The sequence below is a fragment of the Bombina bombina genome, chromosome 5 (genome assembly GCF_027579735.1).
Source record: "Bombina bombina isolate aBomBom1 chromosome 5, aBomBom1.pri, whole genome shotgun sequence".
Lineage (NCBI taxonomy): Eukaryota > Metazoa > Chordata > Amphibia > Anura > Bombinatoridae > Bombina > Bombina bombina.
Window position 1 is genome coordinate 1,082,463,401 of NC_069503.1, and position 18,895 is coordinate 1,082,482,295.

The window sequence follows — 18,895 nt, forward strand, 5'->3', positions numbered from 1 at the left end:
AGTGTTTCATTTTCCTTTAAATCCTAAATGCATTCATTTTGTTAGGACATTTGTTGAAAATTCCTGAAGATTTACTGTGTACCATGTTATAAAAAAATGAATCATATGTATCAATTAATTTTCATGGATGTATGTACTTGCAGACATCTTATACTGTATTGCTTTTTAACATAAAATAATTAATTTTGATGCTATATATGCTAACCATAGAATTTGTGTTTCTATAATGGATATAGTTCAACTTTCCCATAATTGCTTCATTGATAACTGCTTGTTCTTACAGTGCTTTAGTAAGCGTGTAATACAATAACTTCTTAAATAAACTCATGTTTAATGTTACATGACCACTGCATGTTGCTGGTTGTACAAACATTAGTAGGTTTTCAACCTTCGTTGACAGTCACATAGAAATGATTACAAATAATTTGAGCATTTTTGCTTAGACACTAGCAATGTAATAGAACCAATATACTCTTAAATGTTAGCTGGTTAAAATTAACGTGATAGTACATTTCCTAAAAGTGAGTTTTATATGTAAAATTCTAAGCTTTAGGGGTTAAATGTATGTTAGTTCAAGAAATAAACATGCATCTTTTGTAAAAAATGAATTAAATTGGGGGTCAGAGCCGGAACGCCATCTAAGATGGCTGCACCTCACTAAGCTCCTCAAAGTGGCGAGGTGTAAGGCAGTGAATCTACATGAACGGACGAGTAAGTTGACTTGGGAGTGGTGGCACCTAATTCAACAGCATCTGCTCTATCTTTCGGTATAATCCGATAGTACAAAATCGCTGGCGGACCTACAGGGTCTCCCTTTTTAATTAACATGCAAATGAGACGACGAAGGTAGATTCCTGATTTTAGTAGGTCTCTGTTATGGTAGGCCTCTAACACTACTTAACCTATATGTTCCAAACCGTGCCAACCCCACTTTTTCAGAAAAGTGATGACTTTGCTACTAGACAACGCAAAAAGAGCAATCTTTATAGCAGGAGACCTGAATTTCCCAGTCAATCCAATACCAGATGTATCCTCGGGAAAATCATACATGCCCCTTAAAACTATTAAAGCTAATTGGCTAGCATTACAATCTATACCGACTTTTGATACATGGCGATTGACACATAGCACGAAAAGAGACTACACCTTCTTCTCCCACCCCCAAAAAACCTTAAAAAAAAGGAAAAACATACAAGACCTTCATTAGATCAATAAAAGGGGATAACAACCAAAACCAACATACAAGCACAGACATCGCGAACACATTCTCAGACTACTATAGTAAACTATATAACTTAGATAATCCAGATCCTACCCATAAGAAAGAACAAATTGAACGTTTTCTTTCACAGACCTACCGACCCTGACAGAATTAGATAGATCAAATCTAGAATCTAACATATCACTAACAGAAATACAAGACACCATTAAAAAACTAGCCTCAGGGAAAGCACCAGGACCAGATGGTTTTACACCTAAAGGAAAAACATACAAGACCTTCATTAGATCAATAAAAGGTGATAACAACCAAAACCAACATACAAGCACAGACATTGCGAACACATTCTCAGACTACTATAGTAAACTATATAACTTAGATAATCCATATCCTCCCCATAAGAAAGAACAAATTGAACGTTACCTTTCACAGTTAGACCTACCGACCCTGACAGAATTAGATAGATCAAATCTAGAAACTAACATATCACTAACAGAAATACAAGACACCATTAAAAAACTAGCCTCGGGGAAAGCACCAGGACCAGATGGTTTTACACCTACATTTTATAAATTATTTATCTCCACATATTAGTACACATCTGTTAAAACTCTTCAACACCATCGATAAAGACTCTTCCTTTTCCAAACAAATGCTAGAAGCAAATATAACAGTTATACCCAAACCAGGGAAAGATCCTGACCAAGTAGCAAATTACTGGCCAATATCACTTTTAAATGTAGACAAAAATGTATGCGAAAATTTTGGCCAACAGACTAAAACAATATCTTCCCTCCCTAGTACAAGCTGATCAAGTGGGATTCATACCCAATAGAGAAGCCAAGGACAATACTACCAGACTTCTCCAAATTATACATCAATCCTCAGCAGAACAACTTCCTCTCACCCTGCTGTCAACTGATGCGGAGAAGGCATTTGATGGGGTGGACTGGCAATTCATGTGGTCTGCCCTACGCAAATTTGGCCTCCCCCAAATGTTTATTGATAATACTAGCGATATATTCCTCCCCTAATGCAAAAGTTATAGTAAACAATACATTCTCACATAAATTCCAAATACATAACTATTTGCTCTATCAGTAGAAGTTCTAGTGGCAAAGGTCCGAGCCTCTCCTAGAATAAGGGGCATAAAAATAGTCCAATGTAACACCAAATGTCTCCAATTCGCCAATGATATCCTATTTACCTTAACTAACCCTATAAAATCACTCCCAGCTCTCATCAACACTCTAAAAGAATATCAGTTACATTCAAACTTCTCTATTAATATGGGAAAATCTGTGATCATGCCTATACGGGTTAATCAAGACGAAAATGGCTTTATTAAAACACAAACAACCTTTACTACAGCAAACTATACTACATATCTAGGGCTGACTATCAAATCTACAATGCCTGAAACGATATAATTAAACTACAAAGGATTAAAACATAAGATAGAAACAGAACTAAACTCCTGGCATAGATCAGACCACTTATCTTGGTTAGGAAGGGTTAATGCAATTAAAATGTCAATTCTACCGAAAAATATCTCCTACAGACATTAATACTTATACCACCACAAACTTTTTTAGTAAACCTACAAAGTCGCATCAATAATTTTATTTGGTCTTATTCAAAACCAAGAATCCCCACTCACACCCTTTATCTTTCTAAAGAACAAGGAGGTTTTGGAATACCAAATATAACAAACTATTATAAAGCTTCCCACTTAGCACGCATTATTACATGGAATTAAACTATAAAACCAAAACTGTGGGTTACCTTGTATGCTCAATCTCTAAAAGACAACACAATACGTAATATTTGTTAGATACTAAATAGATACCATCCACCAAATACCCAACAAAACTCCTTTATCGAAGAAACATTACACATATGGAACAAATTAATCAATACACACAACCAAATCCCCACTCAGATTTCCCCACTTACACCTATATAAAAAAAATAACATTTTCCCGGGATTGAATATAAATGGACCAGCTACAATAGGAAGTCAACCTTTATATGTACCCATATATCACCTCATGAAAGAGGGCCACATCAAAACATATTGTGATATACAAACAGAATTAGGTCTACCTCTTGATACTTTTCAGATTCTACATTTTCTGCAGACCCATCTGAGCAAAAATAATATCAATAGGTCACATAACCCTTTTGAAACACTATGTCTACTACCTAACACACCCAAACATCTTTCTTGCATATAAGACATTACAATCAATAGAATCTCAAATACTCTCCTCGTTTAGATACCTTTGGGAAAAAGAGCTAGATACACAGATCACTGACCTGGAATGGAAAAAGTGCTATGAATCAATAAAAAAATCTTTATCTCCGCCAACAAAGTAGAAACCAATTATAAACTATTATCCAGGTGGTACCTAACACCCACATGCCTACAGAGTATCTCCGAAATGTTGGCGAAAATGTGGTGAAACAGCAACACTGTAGCACATTTGGTGGCAATGCCCAATAATTAGACCTTTCAGGGAACAAATAGAACAATATATCTCCAATAAACCAAAACATAACTCTAGATCCCCAGATGATACTAATAAATAAATTACCACACCTTAGCTGCCAATACGAAACTTCACTGCTCCAAATAATGCTAAACAGTGCTAAAAGATTGATCCCACGTATGTGGGAAAAAAATGCAAATACCCACACGTCAACAAATTAAATCAAACACATACTCTCTATAGAAGAAATGTATCACAGTTACTATGCCAAATCAGACCATTTCCTAAATATTCTTCTCCTATGGAGCCCGGACTGAATGCTTCACATAATACAGTGCAGAATGTAGTAAGAGCAATTACAGATTAGACACACAATAAAGAGTTTCCTGAATGACCCCCTCCTTCCCCCCTTCCTTCCTCCATTTTTTTTAATTTTTTTCTTATAAACTTGACAAGTTGCAGTTTAATTATTGACAAAGAAGATATGAATAGCGAACCATTGATGCAATTTGTAAGATGTTTTACACTGCTGTAAAATTGTTGATAGATTGTTGATAAAAACTATTGAATTAAAAAAAAAAGAATTATATGGGGCTAGATTACAAGTGGAGTGCTAATTAATGCATCTGCTCGAGCGTTTATTTCGCTACAAGTAAGCTTTTTGCGCTTGTCGGATTGTGATCATATTATGAGTTTAAAGTAAACTGTTTTCACTTGCGTGCTAACTCGAAGATCGCAAAAAGCCGAACTTAGAATACTGGACCTCATGGATGATCGACATATGCTTGATTTCAGTGTATTGTAGGCCTGTCCGCTTGTAAATGTGCCCTAAATCAAATGTACTGTTAATTCACCTACAGTTTACAGATGTTGAACAATGCCTTGATTAGCTTTTTTGCTTTCTATGGGTAGTGAGATGAATAGTAAAAACAAAAAGGGCAAGAAACCTGTCTGGAAGAGAACTATACGACTATAAAGTCCAGAAATCAGTCTACATTGATTGTTTACAGTACTAATAAATACAGTAGAATTACATAATCAACGAGTATATAATTAAAGGATAATTCAATAACACTTACTCTGAATTTTAAATGGGCAGTAGACTTTTCTAACAAATTTCAAAGTTTCTTTTTCTTTGCCGGTCCCCTGCTATCACATAGTGTGGAAAAACATAATTTATGCTCACCTGATAAATTTATTTCTCTTGTAGTGTATCCAGTCCACGGATCATCCATTACTTGTGGGATATTCTCCTTCCCAACAGGAAGTTGCAAGAGGATCACCCACAGCAGAGCTGCTATATAGCTCCTCCCCTCACTGCCATATCCAGTCATTCGACCGAAACAAGACGAGAAAGGAGAAACCATAGGGTGCAGTGGTGACTGTAGTTTAATTAAAATTTAGACCTGCCTTAAAAGGACAGGGCGGGCCGTGGACTGGATACACTACAAGAGAAATAAATTTATCAGGTAAGCATAAATTATGTTTTCTTTTGTTAAGTGTATCCAGTCCACAGATCATCCATTACTTGTGGGATACCAATACCAAAGCTAAAGTACACGGATGATGGGAGGGACAAAGCAGGAACTTAAACGGAAGGAACCACTGCCTGTAGAACCTTTCTCCCAAAAACAGCCTCCGAAGAAGCAAAAGTGTCAAATTTGTAAAATTTTGAAAAGGTGTGAAGCGAAGACCAAGTCGCAGCCTTGCAAATCTGTTCAACAGAGGCCTCATTTTTAAAGGCCCAGGTGGAAGCCACAGCTCTAGTAGAATGAGCTGTAATCCTTTCAGGGGGCTGCTGTCCAGCAGTCTCATAGGCTAAGCAGATTATGCTCCGAAGCCAAAAGGAGAGAGAGGTTGCCGAAGCTTTTTGACCTCTCCTCTGTCCAGAGTAAACGACAAACAGGGCAGATGTTTGACGAAAATCTTTAGTAGCCTGTAAGTAAAACTTCAAGGCATGGACTACATCCAGATTATGCAAAAGACATTCCTTCTTTGAAGAAGGATTAGGACACAATGATGGAACAACAATCTCTTGATTGATATTCCTGTTAGAAACCACCTTAGGTAAAAACCCAGGTTTGGGAATGCAGAACTACCTTGTCTGAATGAAAAATCAGATAAGGAGAATCACAATGTAAGGCAGATAACTCAGAGACTCTTCGAGCCGAGGAAATAGCCATCAAAAACAGAACTTTCCAAGATAAAAGTTTAATATCAATGGAATGAAGGGGTTCAAACGGAACTCCCTGAAGAACTTTAAGAACCAAGTTTAAGCTCCACGGGGGAGCAACAGTTTTAAACACAGGCTTAATCCTAACCAAAGCCTGACAAAATGCCTGGACGTCTGGAACTTCTGCCAGACGCTTGTGCAAAAGAATAGACAGAGCAGAGATCTGTCCTTTTAAAGAACTAGCTGATAAGCCTTTGTCCAAACCCTCTTGGAGAAAGGACAATATCCTAGGAATCCTAACCTTACTCCATGAGTAACTCTTGGATTCACACCAATAAAGATATTTACGCCATATCTTATGAAAGATTTTCCTGGTGAAAGGCTTCCGAGCCTGTATTAAGGTATCAATGACTGACTCGGAGAAGCCACGCCTTGATAGAATCAAGCGTTCAATCTCCATGCAGTCAGTCTCAGAGAAATTAGATTTGGATGATTGAAAGGACCTTGTATTAGAAGGTCCTGCCTCAGAGGCAGAGTCCATGGTGGAAGAGATGACATGTCCACTAGGTCTGCATACCAGGTCCTGCGTGGCCATGCAGGCGCTATCAGAATCACCGATGCTCTCTCCTGTTTGATTTTGGCAATCAGTCGAGGGAGCAGAGGAAACGGTGGAAACACATAGGCCAGGTTGAAGAACCAAGGAGCTGCTAGAGCATCTATCAGCATTGCTCCCGGGTCCCTGGACCTGGATCCGTAACAAGGAAGCTTGGCGTTCTGGCGAGACGCCATGAGATCCAGTTCTGGTTTGCCCCAATGATGGACCAGTTGAGCAAACACCTCCGGATGGAGTTCCCACTCCCCCGGATGAAAAGTCTGATGACTTAGAAAATCCGCCTCCCAGTTCTCTACGCCTGGGATGTGGATCGCTGACAGGTGGCAAGAGTGAGACTCTGCCCAGCAAATTATCTTTGAGACTTCTAACATCGCTAGGGAACTCTTGGTTCCCCCTTGATGGTTGATGTAAGCCACAGTCGTGATGTTGTCCGACTGAAATCTGATGAACCTCAGTGTTGCTAACTGAGGCCAAGCTAGAAGAGCATTGAATATTGCTCTTAACTCCAGAATATTTATTGGGAGGAGTTTCTCCTCCTGAGTCCACGATCCCTGCGCCTTCAGGGAGTTCCAGACTACGCCCCAACCTAGAAGGCTGGCATCTGTTGTTACAATCGTCCAATCTGGCCTGCGAAAGGTCATACCCTTGGACAGATGGACCCGAGAAAGCCACCAGAGAAGAGAATCTCTGGTCTCTTGATCCAGATTTAATAGAGGGGACAAATCTGAGTAATCCCCATTCCACTGACTTAGCATGCATAATTGCAGCGGTCTGAGATGCAGGCGCGCAAATAGCACTATGTCCATTGCCGCTACCATTAAGCCGATTACTTCCATGCACTGAGCCACTGACGGGCGTGGAATGGAATGAAGGACACGGCAAGCATTTAGAAGTTTTGATAACCTGGACTCCGTCAGGTAAATTTTCATCTCTACAGAATCTATAAGAGTCCCTAGGAAGGAGACTCTTGTGAGTGGTGATAGAGAACTCTTTTCCACGTTCATTTTCCACCCATGCGACCTCAGAAATGCCAGAACTATCTCTGTATGAGACTTGGCAATTTGAAAACTTGACGCCTGTATCAGGATGTCGTCTAGATACGGAGCCACCGCTATGCCTCGTGGTCTCAGAACCGCCAGAAGTGAGCCCAGAACCTTTGTAAAAATTCTCGGGGCAGTGGCCAACCCGAAGGGAAGAGCTACAAATTGGTAATGCCTGTCTAGAAAGGCAAACCTTAGGAACCGATGATGATCTTTGTGAATCGGTATGTGAAGGTAGGCATCCTTTAAGTCCACTGTGGTCATGTACTGACCCTCTTGGATCATGGGTAGGATGGTCCGAATAGTTTCCATTTTGAATGATGGAACTCTGAGGAATTTGTTTAAGATCTTTAGATCCAAGATTGGTCTGAAGGTTCCCTCTTTCTTGGGAACCACAGATTTTAATAAAATCCCTGTCCTTGTTCCGTCCGCGGAACTAGATGGATCACTCCCATTACTAGGAGGTCTTGCACACAGCTTAGGAATGCCTCTTTGTTTATCTGGTTTGATGATAACCTTGAAAGATGAAATCTCCCTTGTGGAGGAGAAGCTTTGAAGTCCAGAAGATATCCCTGAGATATGATCTCCAACGCCCAGTGATCCTGAACATCTCTTGCCCACGCCTGGGCAAAGAGAGAAAGTCTGCCCCCCACTAGATCCGTTTCCGGATAGGGGGCCGTTCCTTCATGCTGTCTTGGGGGCAGCAGCAGGCTTCCTGGCCTGCTTGCCCTTGTTCCAGGACTGGTTAGGTTTCCAGGCCTGTCTGGAATGAGCAACAGTTCCCTCTTGTTTTGAAGCGGAGGAAGTTGATGCTGCTCCTGCCTTGAAATTTTGAAAGGCACGAAAATTAGACTGTTTGGCCTTTGATTTAGCCCTGTCCTGAGGAAGGGTATGACCCTTACCTCCAGTAATGTCAGCAATAATTTCCTTCAAGCCAGGCCCGAATAAGGTCTGCCCCTTGAAAGGAATGTTGAGTAATTTAGACTTTGAAGTCACGTCAGCTGACCAGGATTTAAGCCATAGCACCCTAAGCGCCTGGATGGCGAATCCGGAATTCTTAGCCGTTAGTTTAGTCAAATGAACAATGGCATCAGAAACAAATGAGTTAGCTAGCTTAAGCGTTCTAAGCTTGTCAATAATTTCATTCAATGGAGCTGTCTGGATGGCCTCTTCCAGGGCCTCAAACCAGAATGCCGCCGCAGCAGTGACAGGTGCAATGCATGCAAGGGGCTGTAAAATAAAACCTTGTTGAATAAACATTTTCTTAAGGTAACCCTCCAATTTTTTATCCATTGGATCTGAAAAAGCACAACTGTCCTCAACCGGGATAGTGGTACGCTTTGCTAAAGTAGAAACTGCTCCCTCCACCTTAGGGACCGTCTGCCATAAGTCCCGTGTAGTGGCGTCTATTGGAAACATTTTTCTAAATATAGGAGGTGGGGAAAAGGGCACACCGGGTCTATCCCACTCCTTGCTAATAATTTCTGTAAGCCTTTTAGGTATAGGAAAAACGTCAGTACACACCGGCACCGCATAGTATCTATCTAGCCTACACAATTTCTCTGGAATTGCAACTGTGTTACAGTCATTCAGAGCAGCTAATACCTCCCCAAGCAATACACGGAGGTTCTCAAGCTTAAATTTAAAATTAGAAATCTCTGAATCAGGTTTCCCCGAGTCAGAGATGTCACCCACAGACTGAAGCTCTCCGTCCTCATGTTCTGCATACTGTGACGCAGTATCAGACATGGCTCTAACAGCATTTGCGCGCTCTGTATCTCTCCTAACCCCAGAGCTATTGCGCTTGCCTCTTAATTCAGGCAATCTAGATAATACCTCTGACAGGGTATTATTCATGATTGCAGACATGTCCTGCAAGGTAATCGCTATGGGCGTCCCTGATGTAATTGGCGCCATATTAGCGTGCGTCCCCTGAGCGGGAGGCGAAGGGTCTGACACGTGGGGAGAGTTAGTCGGCATAACTTCCCCCTCGACAGAACCCTCTGGTGATAATTCTTTTATAGATAAAGACTGATCTTTACTGTTTAAGGTGAAATCAATACATTTAGTACACATTCTCCTATGGGGCTCCACCATGGCTTTCAAACATAATGAACAAGTAGGTTCCTCTGTGTCAGACATGTTTAAACAGACTAGCAATGAGACTAGCAAGCTTGGAAAACACTTTAAAACAAGTTTACAAGCAATATAAAAAACGTTACTGCGCCTTTAAGAAACACAAATTTTCCCAAATTTTGAAATAACAGTGAAAAAATGCAGTTACACTAACGAAATTTTTACAGTGTATGTCATAAGTTAGCAGAGCATTGCACCCACTTGCAAATGGATGATTAACCCCTTAATACCAAAAACGGAATAACAAATGACAAAAACGTTTTTTAAACAGTCACAACAACTGCCACAGCTCTACTGTGGCTTTTTACCTCCCTCAATACGACTTTTGAAGCCTTTTGAGCCCTTCAGAGAAGTCCTGGATCATGCAGGAAGAAGGATGTCTGTGTCTGTAATTTTTGCTGTGCAAAAAAATGCCAAAATAGGCCCCTCCCACTCATATTACAACAGTGGGAAGCCTCAGGGAACTGTTTCTAGGCAAAATTCAAGCCAGCCATGTGGAAAAAACTAGGCCCCAATAAGTTTTATCACCAAACATATGTAAAAAACGATTAAACATGCCAGCAAAAGTTTTAAATTACACTTTTAATAAGCCTGATACTAGTCGCTATCACTGCATTTAAGGCTTTACTTAACACCACAGTCCTCTTACGACCTCCATCTTAGTTGAGAGTTGCAAGAGAATGACTGGATATGGCAGTGAGGGGAGGAGCTATATAGCAGAATATAAGGAGAATATCCCACAAGTAATGGATGATCCATGGACTGGATACACTTAACAAGAGAAAGAAAGATACTCACACTTCAGAGAGCTATCACTTAGCTCTGAGTATTTCAGCAATAAGTATCAAGCTCCTCGGCTATAAGGAGTAAACTGGAATCCTTGGATAATTATAAAATCACATTTATTAAAAGACTAATACAGGGACCTACAGAGCATCAGCATGAAGTTATTGAACTGAGTGAGCCGATACGTCACAGACATTTTCTTATTCATTACATCAACTACTTAACCGAGAATGTGTTCATTCATAATCCTGAGACTTGCTGACGTTCTGTAGGTCACTGTATCAGTCTTTCAATAGATGTGATTTTATAAAGATTCCAGTTTACTCCTTATAGCCGATGGGCTTGATACCTACTGCTGAAATACTGAGAGCTAAGTGATAGTTCTCTAATGTGTGAGTATCTTTCCTTTTCAGACTTATACATTACCTCTAATAAAACATTTTTTGCTGCCTTTTCTTTCTTTTGGAGAAATGGTTGGCTGGGAAATAAGATAAACCCCTTGGAACCCTTTTGGACTTTATTTTGGATTAAATACTTACTGTATGTGCATAATTTTCCAATAACTTGTTGATATATTATCTGTTTTTATCTATTTTTCCTTTGGTCACAGAACTATATATGTATACACTGTGAACTCTTGTGCGTGCTCAGTAGTAGCTGGTTCTTCATAAAGTGTATATAGAAAGACTGTGCACAATTGTATAATGGAAGTAAATGGGAAAGTTTCTTAAAACTGCATGCGCTATCTGAATCATGAAAGCTTAATTTAGACTTTAGTGTCCCTTTAATATGGTTTTATTGGCATCCTACTTGGCCTCTAATATTATATTGAAGAGTAACAAACTGTAAAATAATGTTTCAGATTGTCTGATGTGCTGAGGGCTATACATTGCATGTGCATCACTGTGAAACCATCAAAAGGGCAGTAAAGAGCAGAATAGGAACCTCCGGCCCTTCCATTCTCTAAATGTGCAAATGGTCTGTGACCCTTAATTGAGGGTGTCTCTGGATCTTTCCATGATTCACGTGGTTGCCTTCTATGTCATAAAAATAATGTTATTTTGTTAAAGGGACAGGCTACTCGAGAATTTGTATTGTTTAAAAAGAAAGATAATCCCTTTATTACCCATTCCCCAGGTTTGCATAACCAACAGAGTTATATTAATATTTGTTTTACCTCTGTGATTACCTTGTATCTAAGCCTCTGCAGACTGCCCCCTTATTTCAGTTTTTTTGACAGACTTGCAATTTAGCATTTTTGTAAATTTGTTTACAATTGCATGCCCTATTTAAATCATGAAACTTTAATTTTGACTTGACTGTCCCTTTAATGAAATACAGGTAGAAAACCCTTTATCCAAACAGTTTGGGACCGGAAAAAGTTTGGATTTCAGAATAGTTCGGGTTTTGTAATATTTGCATCTGTAAAATGGGACAGTTTGGAGAAGGTGTGGAACCAGCGTAAAGAACAATATATTATGTAATTTAGCCAATATTTAGTCCAAAACGAGTCAGTTTGCTTATGAGGATGCTACGTGATGGAAGCTATTGCTAGCATGCACTTAAAAGTCATCTATTTTTCTGGTAATGCTGACTGACTGACAAGCACAACTCATCAGCCACAGTAACACAAAGGTCACTACTGCTTATTCAGAACAGTAACAAAACTGTAATATATTTTGTAATGGCTCTTACATCAATCAAAGGGAAAATAATGACTATAATGTCCCTTTTAAAGGGACAGTAATCACATTTAGCTGAAATGGGTTCCATATTACTTAAAGGGACACTAAACCCAATTTTTTTTACAATTTTAAACAACATTACAATTTACTTCTATTATCCAATTTGCTTCATTCTTTAGATATATTTTGCTGAAGAAATAGTAATGCACATACAGTAGGTGAGCCAATCACATGAGGAATCTATGTGAAACCATCAATCAGCAGCTACTGTGCCTATCTAGATATGCTTTGCAGCAAAGGATATCAAGAGAATGAAGCAAATTAGATAATAGAAGTAAATTAGAAAGTTGTTTAGAATTGTATGCTCTTTCTAAATCATGAAAGAAAAAAAATTGGGTTTCATGTCCCTTTAATAGAGGTAGAGTGCTGAAATCTTTATAATAAGCTATGGATAAGTCTAAATTATACTATTATTATCCAATGGGTGTGTTTTGATCGCAGAATGGAGTAGGCGGAGCAGTTGAACAGTAGATCGTCAATACCCTGGAAACCTGCTTTTTTTTAATGTTGGCAACTATGCTGTTATAAAATACTTTGAAAGGGATTTTTACAAATATGTGTTTGATAGTATGCTAAAATTTGTTATCTAATCTGTAGAGAGTGGAAAGAAACAGAAGCGCCACATGGTCTAGTATTGTATGCACTTGTATGAAGGTGTACTTATATTTGGTTAAGCATACCTCTTGGTGCAAATAGCGAAGACTGGAATCAAACAGTCATCCAGCAGACTGACCTCCGGTGTGACTCCAGCCGTAGTGAATCATGATACTAGGTCCCAAGAGATAGTTGTGCCGTGTAGTAAGGTGCAGGTGATGAAAAAATGGTATAGCAGCATGTGGTAAGTGAAAACTTACTTTATTTAAAATCAAATTAAAAACAGCAACGCGTTTCTCAGCCAATCAGTGGCTGTTTCATCAGGCTTAATACAATGAATACAAATCACTTGCTATATATACAAACATATAAACAATACAACAAACAACACCTGTAGGGGGAGTCAACCAATTACAGGTGTCAAGGTAACCAACAAACATTTTATGCATATGTATCACCATTCACAAAATATGTGTACATGTATAGAACAATAGATATGTATGCTTCATCTGAACATATCCTTATAATACATACAATAATGCTAACTAACATATATAAATATGTAAAAAACAGCACTTGCTCTGAACAAATAAAAATTGGACATCACCAGAATCACTCTATTAGAAAACGCCACTACTTATTGTATGTGTTTAAAATGGCATAGTATAATTAACGCTCATAATAGAAATAAAAAGCAGACTGACTAATAAGCATTTGTAGCAGCAAATAAGTTTATTTTACTTTCCATTCGGTTTCCCTGTTCACTTCAACTGCTCAAATTAATTAGCACTATATATGACATGACACTGCTGCTACAAACGCTTATTAGTCTGCTTTTTATTTCTATTATGAGCGTTAATTATACTATGCCATTTTAAACACATACAATAAGTAGCAGCGTTTTCTAATAGAGTGATTCTGGTGATGTCCAATTTTTATTTGTTCAGAGCAAGTGCTGTTTTTTACATATTTATATATATTAGTTAGCATTATTGTATGTATTATAAGGACATGTTCAGATGAAGCATACATATCTATTGTTCTATACATGTACACATATTTTGTGAATGGTGATACATATGCATAAAATGTTTATGTTGGTTACCTTGACACCTGTAATTGGTTGACTCCCCCTACAGGTGTTGTTTGTTGTATTGATTATATGATTGGTATGTAGTGATTTGTATTCATTGTATTAAGCCTGATGAAACAGCCACTGGTTGGCTGAGAAACGCGTTACTGTATTCAACTTGATTTTAAATAAAGTACATTTTCACTTACCACTTGCTGCTATACCATTTTTTCATCACCTGCACCTTACTACACGGTGCAGCTATCTCTTGGGACCTAGTATCCTGATTCACTACGGCTGGAGTCACACCGGAGGTCAGTCTGCTGGATGACTGTTTGATTCTGATGCGCTATTTGCACCAAGAGGGGTGCTTAACCAAATGTGAGTGAAACATTATAAGTACACCTTCATACAAGTGCACAAGTGTGGCTCTTCTGTTTCTTTCCACTCTCTACAGATTACTGATCCTGGATCTTGGCCTTTGATCCATTCACAGACAGCTGCCTGGACCTGGACTGCTATCACATAATAGGGTTGTTCATTACAATACATCCTTTTTTGTTATATGGGACTTCTATAACTACACCCATTTCTTTATACATCTTTACACTTTGTAATAACTGTCTGATTTACTATTACTATCAATGATAGATTGTTGTTGAATTGTTTATTATATGTTCTTATTTAGATTAGCATATTTATTTAGCAACGTCATATGACCTGGGGCGCCCCCTGTCTTTATTTTTAGTTATCTAACATTAATTGCACATCTATTATCCAAAGCACAATAAATAAACCCGGATGCATATATTTATTAAATAACTTGATCTATAGGTGCATAATTATTTGTGTGCATAATGCACAGAATTTTCTTTTCTGTCTTTTTTTCCTTGTAGATATAATGTTAACATTTTCTTCTTATTCACTAAGCACTTAGCTCACACTGTTTTCTAATTGCAGGGAACATAATACCTTCAAAACAAGCTCAATTTTGCATTCATTGATCAATGGTAAAATCTTTGGATAATTGACACTGCTCAATAATATCCAGTTGTGTAGTTCTTCCAAATTAACTAGGTAGAAATACATCTTTTACCAGATATATTAGCACGTGCTATGCTTGAGAGAGCAATCATTGTCTACATTCATAGGGGATCTCCGATGAAGTCTAACTTGTGGGAAAATTGCAGATTACTTTCCTTTAATGTGTAAATTTGGTGCTACAGAACTTCGTGGTACATTGTTTTGTTTACAAATTTCTCAGAGAGGTTTTGTGAAATGATTATTTGGGTCTTTTGTTGCTGTGAGCTGTGAGCACAGTACAAATCTTTAAAGGGACAGGAAACCAAACATTCTTTTTTCATTATTCAGACAGAGCAAACAATTTTCAAAAAGTTTTCAATTGAATTCTGTTATTAAAGGGACACTGAACCCAATTTTTTTTCTTTTGTGATTCAGATAGAGCATTAAATTTTAAGCAACTTTCTAATTTACTACTATTATCAATTGTTCTTTATTATCTTGGTATTTTTATTTGAAATGCAAGAATGTAAGTTTAGATGCCGGCCCATTTTTGGTGAACAACCTAGGTTGTCCTTGCTGATTGGTGGATAATTTCATCTACCAATCAAAAACTGCTGTCCAGAGTTCTGAACCAAGACAAAAGCTTAGATACCTTCTTTTTCATATAAAGATAGCAAGAGAACAAATAAAATTTGATAATAGGAGTAAATTAGAAAGTTGCTTAAAATTGCATGTTCTATCTGAATCTCAAAATATTTTTTTGGGGTTCAGTGTCCCTTTAACTTTGCTTTGTTCTTTTGGTATATGTTGTTGAAGAGGATACCTAGGTAGGTAACAAACATGTGTCTGGAGCTGCCATCTAGTGTTCTTACAAATGTATAACACTTTTAAATGCTTTTTTGCAAAACTGCTAGAATAAAGTGTCTAGGCACATGCACGCTCCTAAACCTACCTACATTCTTTTCAATAAAGGATACTAAAGGAACAAAGTCAATTTGATAAAATAAATAAATTGGAAACTTTTTTTTTAAAAAAAATCTCCTATTGTCAATTTTTCTTCCTTCTCTTGGTATCTTTATTTGAAAAGCAGATATGTATGTTTAAGAGCTGGCCCATTTTTGGTTCAGAACCTGGGTTGCACTTGCTGATTGGATAGTTACATTTAGCCACCAATAAGCAAGTGTAACCCAGGTTCTGAACCAAAACTCTTAAACATACATTTCTGCTTTTTAAATAAAGATACCAAGAGAAGGAAGAAAAATTGATAATAGGAGAAAATTAGAAAGTTGCTTAAAATTGCATGCTCTATCTGAATCATGAAAGGAAAAAATTGGGTTTACTATCCCTTTAAGTCTATGGGGAGAAGAATTAACGCGGTCATGATATTCAAAGTCCTGAAATTAGCGCTCGTGGGTTTTGCTCTTGCACAAAACATTTTACTTTCAACTTGTAATACACACGCTAAACCTCCTGTGTTAAAACTTTACCTCTGTGCATGAATAAAAACGCTTAATAGCACGCCACTTGTAATCTGGCCCAGAATAAACAAGATTAAGGACTTTGGGGTTAATCACAATTCTTACAATCCTCAAATTATTTATCTACAGAAATGTTCATAGACTTTAAGGTTGATTTTTTTATATTGAAAACCATTAGATATGTTCTTCTAAAGGATTGTGATTGGCCCATATATATTTGTACCTATTTTTGGCAAATAAAATAAAGTGGAGCATTGTTAAATAACTCCATGTACAGTAAGTTTTAGCCAATGCAGCACAAAAGGATAAATAAACACAAATATGACCATTTAATAGAATCTATTAAAGGTTCATTAAACACCTTGAGATTTTACTATACAGGTGGCCCTCGTTTTACAACGGTTCAATTTACACCGTTTCAGAATAACAACCTTTTTTCCAGTCATGTGACTGCTATTGAAAAGCATTGAGAAGCAGTGCATTTATTAAAATAGCCAGTAGGTGGAGCTGTCCGCTTGTTTTGCAGCAAAGCCAAGCAAGCTGAAATTAATCAGTTTAACCAGACCTGAGCTATTGAGCAGATTTCAAAGGAACAAGATCTTCCTGTCTATAAATCAGTCCAGATTGGGGGGTTGTGCAATGGTGATGTCATCACGCAGCGTGGCGAGGTGCAGAGTAGAGCTGCACATGTGAGTAAGCCGGCGGCACTCCTAAGGAGGTGAGGAGACGAAAATAACGACGGGTATCAGGCCGTGTCTCCAGCCCTGAATTAGGAAGGCTTACTGGTGGCTGGATACCGGGAGGTCAGTCCGGACCAGCAGCGGGGCCTTCGAGAAAAGCCGGGCAGAGGAGGTGGTCAAGCTGCAATCACAAGGCACGTGAAGGGTCTTGGGGCGTGTGGGGAGTAGGAGCCCCGACCTAAAAGCAGAACCAGGAGTTGAAGGTGCAGGAGGAGGATCCTGGACTGCATTTAGTCTCTCACAAGGAGGCTTTCACCCCTGGATGGTAGGGCTGCATGGGCCCTGGATACATGGAGAGAGGTAATGAGCCTTAGGCTGGGGAGCTAACGTTATAGCTAATTTCTGTGACTGTTGAAACACATTTATATACTGTGAAGTCTGCCCCATTACAAAATCGTCCTCTCTCCCTTTCTTACAAAAATCCATTTTTCACTGTTAAAAAAAAAGAGGAAAAGGGAGAAAAAGGAACTAAAAAGCTAACTGTTTTTTCTCTTGCATTGGCTATATACGCAAGCCCGAGAACAACACAAACAAATGGTTAAAGTCAGAGAGGCAGAAGTCTGTGTAAAAGTGTAAAAGCGTGGCGGGGGAAACATGCTCCTTTCCTTTTTTTTTTTCTTTTTCTTTTTCTTACTGGCTTTGGATTAATGCCACAAATACTCCAGAATGCTATTGAATGATATAAGAGCGGATATTTAAATCCACCTAGCATTAATTGATGGATAAATATCTTATACAGCAGAAAATGTCACCTAAGCTAAAGGTCACAGACAAGAAAATTAACAAATCAATAACTTCTCCTAATAAATCCTGTGTGGAAGAAAAAATATCTGAGGCCTTGGATGCTACAACAATTGCCATGCAGGTATCTGCACTGATTATACCTAAGATTGAAGAATTAAATGTACGATTGGATACCATCATGGGGGAAATAAGAGCCCAAAATGAGAGAATAAACTATTTGGAACAAAGGATCTCAGATTTTGAGGACAGTCAAAATGTATTGAGTGCAAAGTTGGAAGCTGTAATCTCACAAAATAAAATTCTTACAAATAAAATGGAAGATTCTGAAAATAGAGCAAGGCGTAATAACCTGCGAATAATTGGGCTGCCTGAAACGGTGAAACCTCAGGATCTAAAGAAGTTTGTGGAAGAAACTCTCCCAAATCTTATGGCTATCCAACAACAAAAGTCACTGTTTACTTTGGAAAGAGTGCACAGATTGGGCAGAGAGCAAGAGGGGATGGAGCAAGGCATAAAGAAATTGAAACCAGTGATTGCCAAGTTTCTTAACTATCAAGGAAAGAATGAACTTATCCAAGCATTTAGAAAACAACAACCCCTACAATTCAATGGAGCAAGGATCCTGATATTCCAGGACTTTTCAGCAGAGACCTCACTTAAAAGGAGAAAATTCTCCCCTATCTGTTCCCAACTAGTGCAAGAGAAGAGATTTTTCTCCTTACTGTATCCTGCCAAACTCAGAATTAAGTCTGGGCCAAATTCTTATGTATTTGAAACCCCTGAAGCCGCACAACTGTTTTTATAGAATGAATCAAAACAATGAGTTTAGATTAATGAGAGTCCCTGATTTGTTGATTTATAAATACATTTTTTTTTCTCCTTCTCTTTGCCTCTTTTAAGGAGAAACATTATTTTTTCTTTTTTTTTTTTTTCTCTTTCTCATTCTCTTTGCCTTTTTTAAGGAGAAACCTACAATTTTTTTTCCCCCTTTTTTTCCACCTCTTCCCCATCCCTATATGGATGGGGGAGGGGAGGAAGAA

The 18,895-nt window shown here is 38.3% G+C and overlaps 1 protein-coding gene across 1 annotated transcript in view; it reads right to left on the reverse strand.

Annotated features, from left to right (window-relative positions):
• The window catches only part of OC90 (otoconin 90), a 177,446-nt gene that overhangs the window by 100,505 nt on the left and 58,046 nt on the right, over positions 1-18,895 (reverse strand). The gene's annotated exons all lie outside the window — the stretch shown is intronic.